Raw genomic sequence first — 12060 nt, 5'->3', positions numbered from 1 at the left:
AATTGCAATGGCATGTCTTCGGATAATCCTCAGGGATGTTTCCCAGACCGTCGCCAATAGCCCAGTGTGCAGCTCTAGTGCTACGCAAATAAAGTACCTACCTATCTAATTTGTGCTATCTGTTCTTAAACTTGACAATGGCTTAAAAACCGTTCTTTGTAATGAGCACGCAAGCTTGTTTATGTATGTGTAACATTAAATAAATAAATAGGTGGAATTTAAACAGTAATATACCTAATCAGGATTGCAGGCATGCTTGTTTATATCATCGCATTTTAGCCTTAAGAGATGAATTGTTAAAGATATAATAAACTTACATTTTTTTGCAAACATTGCTCTGCAATTCTTTTTCAAGAAGAAATCTTTTTTAAAATAATATATAAATAAGTAAAAAAACCTAATTTTTCGGTATTGAATTTGTTTTGTGAGTGTATTTTTTAAAAAGCGTTATTTTGATTTTTCTTGATCCTTAAACCATTAAATTCTTGGGTCATAAACTTGTACAAGACTTTGATTAACTTTTGTACTGATTTGATCGAACGAAATTGATACTTCGATAAAGATTTCCTGAAGAAATATGCTTCACCAAAGTAAGTTTTTTTAAAAAATATTTATTTTAACCGTTTGTAAATTGAAAAACTAAACTAATAATATGCTTCTCAAAATAAGTTTTTTTACAGTTATTCTTTGTTACCCAAATAACGTGCTTTTTATATATCAAACCTCGATTTAACAAGCTTGTAGGATAGTATGAGATCGCTTAAGACATAGAAATTAGCATTATTTTTGGTATAAAATGTCATTTCAATATTGGTGAAATGTGTGTTTCTGAAAACAAAGAAATCCTGTAAAAGTCTGTTTTAATGACAATTGACAATAGATGGTAAAATTGTGGTTGAAATGTAATATTGAAAAGTAATATTAAATATTAAAATAGTTATGAAAAAGACTAGAAGATAAAATCAACACATTTTCTTCTATTTTGAACTACTATCTTGATATAAAATGCAGGTCTATACAGACTCTCCTGTTTACATTAAATTGTGAACTGGACACAGAAATTTCATAAAATGCAATGTAAAAATGACTTTTTATAAAGCAGAATTCTGTCAAAAACGGAATATTTTGAGAACATCAGGATATTTTGTTTATATATACAGAAAGTAAAAAGAGATAGTAAATAACGTCTAAGGCAGAAACGAGTCCCTGATTTTCGCGATGTCACTTTATATAGTACGAAATTTTGCATATTTATTTATTTATAACGTATATGTGCTGTTTTATTAATATTAAATTTAAAAGTATTTTAATTCAAAAATTTCATCCTCAGATTTAGCGTTCAATATATTTGACTACATTACTTATACTTTTATTACTTGAAAATAATATTTTATAACTTCTGTTTTTGTATGCTTTTACAAAGTGATTTTCATCTAAAAATAAAATTGCACTTAATCACGTTGTTGGAACCTATAGTTGCAAAATATACGAAATTGATTTAAGTAGTATTTTGGACAGTTTTATGGCAAATAAATCTCCTTATTTAACTTTTTTTGGATTTCGTTTCTTGATCAAAATGTGAAAATACACTGTAAAAGCAATCTACAATATTTAAAAAAAATGCTAAAAATAAAAATTTTAGTAAATAAGATAATTTTAAGATAATTTTAATCGCATTTATGAGTTTACTTCCATTTAGGCTTGTGCCCGATTTCGTAACTTAAAAATGTTTCTGCTCTAGAAAATTAACTAATTTTAAGTTACGTCCGTAAGACCTTAAGATTCAGTCCTGGTACTTGAAAATCCAATTAATATACCAATAGCATGGTGCTCCTTTCACTACTTTGAAGATCAAATAAATTATAAAAAAAATTTATGCGTCAATAATGCCTTTAACATTTTATCAAAATGAAATTAAATGAATTGTAGATAACTTTATAAATATAAACTATATTGTATAATAATGGGTCTTTCAGATTTTATATTTTAAATTAGATTACAATTTGCATTTACACTGGTTATCATAAATTAAGGAAAAATCACAAAAATAGCGATAACTCTTTCAAAAGTAAGCCAAACCGTGCAAAATTTGCATATGTTGTCCACTAAGAGTAGCTGAGTAAAATTGCAATATGCAAATTAGTGGCGCTGCACTCGGCTTACGTCATCTGCCTGGAGCATAAAAGTCCAAGTTTGAGAGAAAGCACACAAATTTTACTGTGATTGCGACATTGAAAATCTGAGATAGCCAATTCGTAATAATGACCTCTAGGCATCATTTGCCTGAAGAACTACGATGGAGAGCCATCGGGAGACTAGAGGCAGGGCAGAGTCAATCAGAAGTGGCCAGATGGCTAAATGTGAGTCCATCTGTGGTTCATAGACTTTGGAGGCAATTTCAAACCACAGATTCGGCATCTAGGAGGTTCAGTCAAGGACGGTCAACTGTTACGACCAGTGCCGATGACCGATATTTGACATTAAGTGCACGCAGGAATAGAACCGCTACTCCGACACATCTTAGATCCTCTCTTGCTGCAGCCACCGGAAGGTTGGTGTCAACGTCAACTGTGCGCAGAAGGCTCCACGAAGGTGGTCTGTATGCGAGACGACCAGCCATTTGCGTGCCGCTCACATCACGCCATAGGAGAGACCGTTTGCAGTGGGCCCGACAACATGTCCACTGGACGTCAGATCAATGGAGGCCTGTTCTCTTTACGGATGAGTCCAGGTTTAGTCTAGAAAGTGACAGTAGACGTTATTTGATATGGAGAGAACCTGGGACCCGTTATCATCCATCAAACATCCGTGAAAGAGATGCATACGGAAGAGGCAGTGTCTGTGTTTGGGGAGGCATATCCTTAGGAGGGCGCACATACCTCCATGTCTTTCCAAGGGGAACCGTGAATGCTCAGGTTTATCGAGACAACATCCTTGATGCTTATGTGCGCCCATATGCCGGGGCAATTGGTGATTGCTTCCTGTTACAGGACGATAATGTAAGACCACACAGAGCTCGCATTGTTGATGATTATCTTCAACAGGAAACAATTACTCGCATGGAGTGGCCAGCTCGATCCCCGGACTTGAATCCTATCGAGCACGTTTGGGATGCTCTAGGGAGGCGTGTATCTGCCATCAATCCGCCCCCTCAGACCCTTGCCACGCTTGCAACTGCTTTACAAGAGCAATGGCTCTCACTTCCTATTGAACTGATAGACCGCATAATTGAAAGCATCACACATCGCTGTTTGTGCTGTATTGCTTCTAGAGGCAATCATATTCCATATTAAAGGTACTTTTTCTATTGCAAACCGATACTTCCAATTTGTTTATTTTATACATGTGCTAATTTCTATACTACTATTAATGTCTGATAATTTCTTTTTATGTTGTTTAATACCTTACTATGTGTTGTATATTGTGGGTAAGTTTCATAAAATTCCATGTGTAATTTCTTGAGTTATCGCGATTTTTGTGAATTTTCCTTAATTTATGATAACCAGTGTATTTAGATCTGATTGTGTTAGGTTGTGGATTCATTTTATTCCCATAAATAAATGCAGTTCACGTGGCAAAAATAGCATTAGAGAAGTATTAACAAAATGAAAATAATCCGGGTGGCATAGAGGTAATTGATTTAACGAAAGACAAAACTTTCTCTAAAACCAGTTTCCATTTCCTTTTATCAGAAAACACTCTTCCTCCTCCTAGTCTTTGATGTTTAAAATAATATTTCTGTACCCTTTTAAGTTATTTCACTTCTAATGTTTTTCTTTCTATATTTCCATTAATGATTTTAACTTCAAATTGTTGAATACCAAAAGAATATTTTGGAATAATTAAGTGAACTTTGATCTTATTATTTTTTTCTCCATATACTTTTTGTTTCCTATGCTATACTTGAAAATTGTAAATTACGTTTTCTTATTCCCCCGCAACTAAAACTTGGCTTCTCCAGCATCGCGACTTATGTTTTGTAATAAACATTTTAATGCACACTTAAGCTTGTACATTAAACTTTAGCCCATCAATCTAAAGTATGGCCCAATAATTTTGACTATTTTTGATTAGATAAGTGAGTGTGAGACACGATGACTCGTTAAGAAGAGGTGTGAAGGACTGGTGTTCGATCCTCAGTGGTGGTTTGAAATCCATCCAGCTTTAGATTGGCAGGTTAAAGTTTAATGTTATAACTTAAGTATATTTTGAAATACTAATTAAAGAGCTTGAGTCTTGATAGCAGAGTGTTAAGTCACTGAGTTGTTGTTAAGACTGGTGATCGAACCTCAGTGATGGCCTGAAGCCCATGCACTTTTAGATAGATAGATTAAAGTTTAATGTTCTAGAATAAGTATATTTTGAAATACTTAGTAAAGAGCTTGAGTCTTTATAGAGGAGTGTTAAGTCACTGAGCTGTTGTGAAAGACTGGGGTTCGATCCTCTGTGATGGCCTGAAGCCCATACACTTTTAGATAGATAGATTAAAGTTTAATGTTCTAGCTTAAATATATTTTGAAATACTTAGTAAAGAGCTTGAGTCTTTATAGAGGAGCCATGAATCACTGAGCTGTTGTTGTGAAAGACTACGGTTCGATCCTCTGTGATGGCTTGAAGCTCATACACTTTTAGATAGATAGATTAAAGTTTAATGTTCTAGCTTAAATATATTTTGAAATACTTAGTAAAGAGCTTGAGTCTTTATAGAGGAGCCATGAATCACTGAGCTGTTGTTGTGAAAGACTACGGTTCGATCCTCTGTGATGGCTTGAAGCTCATACACTTTTAGATAGATAGATTAAAGTTTAATGTTCTAGCTTAAATATATTTTGAAATACTTAGTAAAGAGCTTGAGTCTTTATAGAGGAGCCATGAATCACTGAGCTGTTGTTGTGAAAGACTACGGTTCGATCCTCTGTGATGGCTTGAAGCTCATACACTTTTAGATAGATAGATTAAAGTTTAATGTTCTAGCTTAAATATATTTTGAAATACTTAGTAAAGAGCTTGAGTCTTTATAGAGGAGCCATGAATCACTGAGCTGTTGTTGTGAAAGACTACGGTTCGATCCTCTGTGATGGCTTGAAGCTCATACACTTTTAGATAGATAGATTAAAGTTTAATGTTCTAGCTTAAATATATTTTGAAATACTTAGTAAAGAGCTTGAGTCTTTATAGAGGAGCCATGAATCACTGAGCTGTTGTTGTGAAAGACTACGGTTCGATCCTCTGTGATGGCTTGAAGCTCATACACTTTTAGATAGATAGATTAAAGTTTAATGTTCTAGCTTAAATATATTTTGAAATACTTAGTAAAGAGCTTGAGTCTTTATAGAGGAGCCATGAATCACTGAGCTGTTGTTGTGAAAGACTACGGTTCGATCCTCTGTGATGGCTTGAAGCTCATACACTTTTAGATAGATAGATTAAAGTTTAATGTTCTAGCTTAAATATATTTTGAAATACTTAGTAAAGAGCTTGAGTCTTTATAGAGGAGCCATGAATCACTGAGCTGTTGTTGTGAAAGACTACGGTTCGATCCTCTGTGATGGCTTGAAGCTCATACACTTTTAGATAGATAGATTAAAGTTTAATGTTCTAGCTTAAATATATTTTGAAATACTTAGTAAAGAGCTTGAGTCTTTATAGAGGAGCCATGAATCACTGAGCTGTTGTTGTGAAAGACTACGGTTCGATCCTCTGTGATGGCTTGAAGCTCATACACTTTTAGATAGATAGATTAAAGTTTAATGTTCTAGCTTAAATATATTTTGAAATACTTAGTAAAGAGCTTGAGTCTTTATAGAGGAGCCATGAATCACTGAGCTGTTGTTGTGAAAGACTACGGTTCGATCCTCTGTGATGGCTTGAAGCTCATACACTTTTAGATAGATAGATTAAAGTTTAATGTTCTAGCTTAAATATATTTTGAAATACTTAGTAAAGAGCTTGAGTCTTTATAGAGGAGCCATGAATCACTGAGCTGTTGTTGTGAAAGACTACGGTTCGATCCTCTGTGATGGCTTGAAGCTCATACACTTTTAGATAGATAGATTAAAGTTTAATGTTCTAGCTTAAATATATTTTGAAATACTTAGTAAAGAGCTTGAGTCTTTATAGAGGAGCCATGAATCACTGAGCTGTTGTTGTGAAAGACTACGGTTCGATCCTCTGTGATGGCTTGAAGCTCATACACTTTTAGATAGATAGATTAAAGTTTAATGTTCTAGCTTAAATATATTTTGAAATACTTAGTAAAGAGCTTGAGTCTTTATAGAGGAGCCATGAATCACTGAGCTGTTGTTGTGAAAGACTACGGTTCGATCCTCTGTGATGGCTTGAAGCTCATACACTTTTAGATAGATAGATTAAAGTTTAATGTTCTAGCTTAAATATATTTTGAAATACTTAGTAAAGAGCTTGAGTCTTTATAGAGGAGCCATGAATCACTGAGCTGTTGTTGTGAAAGACTACGGTTCGATCCTCTGTGATGGCTTGAAGCTCATACACTTTTAGATAGATAGATTAAAGTTTAATGTTCTAGCTTAAATATATTTTGAAATACTTAGTAAAGAGCTTGAGTCTTTATAGAGGAGCCATGAATCACTGAGCTGTTGTTGTGAAAGACTACGGTTCGATCCTCTGTGATGGCTTGAAGCTCATACACTTTTAGATAGATAGATTAAAGTTTAATGTTCTAGCTTAAATATATTTTGAAATACTTAGTAAAGAGCTTGAGTCTTTATAGAGGAGCCATGAATCACTGAGCTGTTGTTGTGAAAGACTACGGTTCGATCCTCTGTGATGGCTTGAAGCTCATACACTTTTAGATAGATAGATTAAAGTTTAATGTTCTAGCTTAAATATATTTTGAAATACTTAGTAAAGAGCTTGAGTCTTTATAGAGGAGCCATGAATCACTGAGCTGTTGTTGTGAAAGACTACGGTTCGATCCTCTGTGATGGCTTGAAGCTCATACACTTTTAGATAGATAGATTAAAGTTTAATGTTCTAGCTTAAATATATTTTGAAATACTTAGTAAAGAGCTTGAGTCTTTATAGAGGAGCCATGAATCACTGAGCTGTTGTTGTGAAAGACTACGGTTCGATCCTCTGTGATGGCTTGAAGCCCATACACTTTTATATTGATGGATTAAAGTTTAATGTTCCAGCTTAAGTATATTTTAAAATAATAATTAAAGAACTTGAGTCTAGATAGCGGAGTGTTAAGTTACTGAGCTGTTGTTGTGAAGAACTGGTGAACGAATCTCAGTGATAGCTTCAAGTCTATTCAGTTTCAGATCAAACGAAATCAGCTTGAAACGTGGTGGCTCAATGGATACCTCCCATTTATTCTTCCCCTTCCATTGTGGTGACCAAAGTTCGAATCCCAGTGATGACTGGTTGGTACAAATTTTGCGTCGAGATGAACTTAATACAATTTTAAATCTGGAACTGTAGTTATCGTGCAAAAAATTATATAAAATTAACAAAATAAATTGTTTGAAAGAATTATTGTGAAACTGAAAGTTTGGTTGTGTTTTAAAGGAAATTTTTTGAGAACGTGATTCTAAGGGTCATGAAACATGTGTTGTCAATAAATAAACAAACAAACAAACAAAAATGAATTAAATAATTTAACATAACTATAACAGTGAAAAGTAAATAACAATGTGACTGCATGCACTGTAAAACATTTTAATCTACTTAACCACCAAAAGTGGGGGAAACTACACACCGATTTCTTTTTTACAATATAAGGACTGATGCCACGTTCGTTAGATAAGGTTTCTTGTAAAACGGAATCGGTCAAAAATCATATCATCCAAAATAAAAACTCGAATATACGAATTTTAACTAAAAATGTCTAAAAATAGCATTGTTGCATAGCATGGTGTAAACTATGACTATTAACTCTTGTGAACTATATCTATTAGCTCTTGTGAACTATCTATTAACTCTTGTGAACTATATCTATGATACCAATTAAATGTTGATTCCAGAAAAGTTTTAAAATTTCCTACCTTATACCAGATCTAAAATTTAAACTTAGATAAAAATCATGCCTAAGAAATTAATAAAGTTGCATATTAAACAAAATTGCACCATACTCACCATCTTTATAACTCTGCAACGTCAAGTAAAGAAGAAGCCAAAGATGTGCATGATATTTTTCATCATAACTTTTCAAAACTTTTTAAAAAGAATTGAAAGAAAAACACTTAGTTTTTTTAGTTATGTTTATTTGGTAAACGTTTTTTTTCTTAAAAATTTAACAAACATTAAATATGCATGGCAAGTTGATTTATTTTTAAAACTTTTTCCTCTGCAGAGGCAAGAGAAATACTTCTTATAAACCGCAGAAATCAGAAAAATTTTTCCCCAATGTTTTTAACTTAATTTTTAAAAGAAAAACAATTTGCTACAAACTTAAACGCGTGAAAGTTCAGAAAGATTCTTTGAGTTCATGAGTTAGGCAATGAAGAATATTAAGGTAAAGAAAATAAGTTTGAGATTCTGTTTTTTAAAATAAAAATATGTGAAGTCGCAAAAAAAAGTCTGTAAGGAAATAACTAAGTATGCTTGACATAGCTACTCTATGTTTTGCTGCATTCGAAAATGATAAAAAAAATTCGTTTACAGCAAAAACCAATAAATCATTTGAGGGGTTATTATCTTTAGTACCATCGCATCCTGAAGGAAATGTAATTTTTAAACTTTTCTCGGCGGAAGTGAAAATATATAATAAAATATTTTGAAGTAAAATGTACTATAAAAATATTTTTTGTTGTTAAATAATTTAGTTAAAATGAGCTTCGTCTTATAATAGAAAGCTGGCTTGCATTCTACAGATTTTGACAAACCAGTAAAATAACATAATACGCTAAGCTTAAAAATTTCAATGAAAAATAATTTGCATTTCAAAGTCCCTGTAAAATACGAATTTTAAACATTAAATATTTATTAAATGTTGGCTTTTGAAAATTATCCAAAAATGGTTCTAATTATTATGTACTTTAATATATATATATATATATATATATATATATATATATATATATATATATATATATATATATATATATATATATATATATATATATATATATATATATATATATATATATTTTATATATATATATATATATTTTATATATATATATTTTATATATATATATTTTATATATATATATTTTATATATATATATTTTATATATATATATATATATTTTATATATATATATATATATTTTATATATATATATATATATTTTATATATATATATATATATATATATATATATATATATATATATATATATATATATTTTATATATATATATATATATATATATATATATATATATATATATTTTATATATATATATATATATATATATTTTATATATATATATATATATATATATTTTATATATATATATATATATATATATATATATATATATATATATATATATATATATATATATATATACGGGTTAAGAGTGGGCAAAATTGAGTAGTAAGTTTGGGAAAAACAACGTTAACATCAGATAATTCTGAAATATTTTATGCACTATGCAATTTATATACACTAATCGTATGTTATACGCTTTGGATGTTGTTATATGCACTAGGTATATTTTATATGCACTAGATATATCTTATATGCAATAGATGTATGTTACATTCACTAAAATGTATGTTTTATGCACTAGATGTATGTTCTATGCACTAGATATATATTATATGCACTAGATATATGTTCACTAGATACGATTACTGTGCTATTTCTTTTCTTTCCCTTTTTTTGAATTATGCTATTAAAGAGCAATATATAAAGTTTTACTTAAAATTTAAAAATTTTATTTGTTCTTTCAAGTGTTGCCTCATACTTTACTTGCATTATGGATTTTTTCGGGTACTTTAATATCTCTTTTTTAAGTAAAAACAACACTTATTTTTTTTCTTCTTTTCTCTTTTTTATTGCATTTCTAAGTTTTAAAAATATATCTCACACATATTTAAAAAAATGAAACACCACACCAAAATAATGCAAAAAGGACATTGTCATATTTTCTAATAAAAAAAGGTCATAAATCCTATTTTAAACCAAGAAAATGACCTAATATTTTAGTTAGTTTGCCATAAGTTGATTTACATACCATTCGAATTACATGAAGCGTATTTGACATATTGGCGCACTACGCCATCCATAATTCCAAATGCATTTGGCGAGTTTCAAATTCAACGTAATAAAATATGACAGACCTTATTTTTGTAAATATCCATACTTCAAAAAACGCACCGAACTGGAAAAAAGGAAGTGATGATTCGAATATTTATAAAAGAATTCATATTTTGACATAGTAGGCGGACATATTTTTTTATCGAATTATTAGTATTATTAACACCAATGTTTTGCTATAATTACTGTGTTATTTTTTTGATATAATGTTACTAAACAACAATGCATAAAATTTTACTTTTATCAATTTTTATTTGTTCTTTTAAGTGTTGCTTCATACTTTACTTGCATTGTTGTTGATTTTTTCGAGTATTTTAATGTCTTTTTTTAAGTAAAAACAGCACTTAATATTTTTCTTTTCCATTTTTATTACTTTTCTAAGTTTTAAAAATATATCTGATATATGTTTAAAAAATAAAGTATATAAAATAATATATAAAATAATTCTTCACTGCACTGTGGGTCGGTGAGAGCCGGGTGCGGAATTCGTATCGATCAGCCATCGTTGTCAATCTAACCAGGGATACATCATTGGGAGGCGAGCGCTCTATCCCCTGAGCTACCACGGTTGTTTTTTATTAAAAAAATACCAAAATATATTTTTACTTGTAATTGGAACGTCAGTAAAAAACATTTATGAAAAGGACACCAGTATCCTATATGCGCCAAAAGTTTAAATATTTCAAAGATCATTTGCTTCGCTTATAGAAAAAACTGAAATATTTAATACAAAATAAAAGTATTATGAAATAAAAATACAATATTAAAAGTTACAAAAAAATATAAAAGTGAAAATGGAATAAGGTCCTTGATAAAGTAAAATAAAAATACAGGGTACTTTGAAGATAAAGTGTAATCACAATTTTCATGCCATGAAAAGTTTGATATGATTGGAAATTTGATCTTTATTAAAAGTCATCTCTTTGACGCTTTTCTAAATAAAATTCAAGACAATTTAAAGGTATACACTTTTTAAAGTTTCAATTTGAATTACCGTGGTAACTGTCGATAAACCATATCTTTCTCTTCTTAAAAAGAAAAAAAATTATAGAAAGTCGATTTTTTTGCGAGTAAAAATTCAAAGAAAAACATTTCCATTATACCGTAATCCAATATCTTACTTTTCATCAGAACTAAAATCGATAAAAAAATGTGTCCGCTTACTTTGTCAAAATATGAATTCTTTTTTAAATATTCGAATCATGACTCATTTTTTTTCCAGTTCTGTGCGTTTTTTGAAGTATGAATAGTTACGAAAGTAAGGTCTGTCATATTTTATTAGGTTGAATTTGAAACTCGCCAAATGCATTTGGAATTATGGATGGCGTAGTGCGCCAATATGTCAAATACGCTTCATGTAATTTGAATGGTATGTAAATCAACTTATGGCAAACAAACTAAAATATTAGGGCTTTTTCTTGGTTTAAAATAGAAATTATGTCATTTTTTTATTAGAAAATATGACAATGGAGTTTTCGCGATATTTGGCGTGGCGTTTTACTTTTTTTAAATATGTGTGAGAGATATTTTTAAAACTTAGAAACGTAATAGAGATGGGAAAGAAAAAATAATAAGTGTTGTTTTTATTCAAATAAAGTACTCGAAAATATCAACAACAATGCAAGTAAAGTATAAAGCAACACTTGAAAGAATAAATAAAAACTAGGAGGCTTCGCCCCCTGCTCGCTGGCGCTCGCCAACCCCCGGAACTGCTCTCGCAGCTCATTTCTTGGTTGAAAATAGAATTTATGGCATTTTTTAATTAGGAGATACGACAAAGGCATTTTCGCATTACTTTGATATCACGTTTT

Source organism: Parasteatoda tepidariorum, chromosome 7 (genome assembly GCF_982258835.1).
Source record: "Parasteatoda tepidariorum strain Cologne lab strain chromosome 7, Ptep-v5.0, whole genome shotgun sequence".
In the NCBI taxonomy this organism is placed as follows: domain Eukaryota; kingdom Metazoa; phylum Arthropoda; class Arachnida; order Araneae; family Theridiidae; genus Parasteatoda; species Parasteatoda tepidariorum.
Note: the sequence above shows the minus strand (reverse complement) of the source record.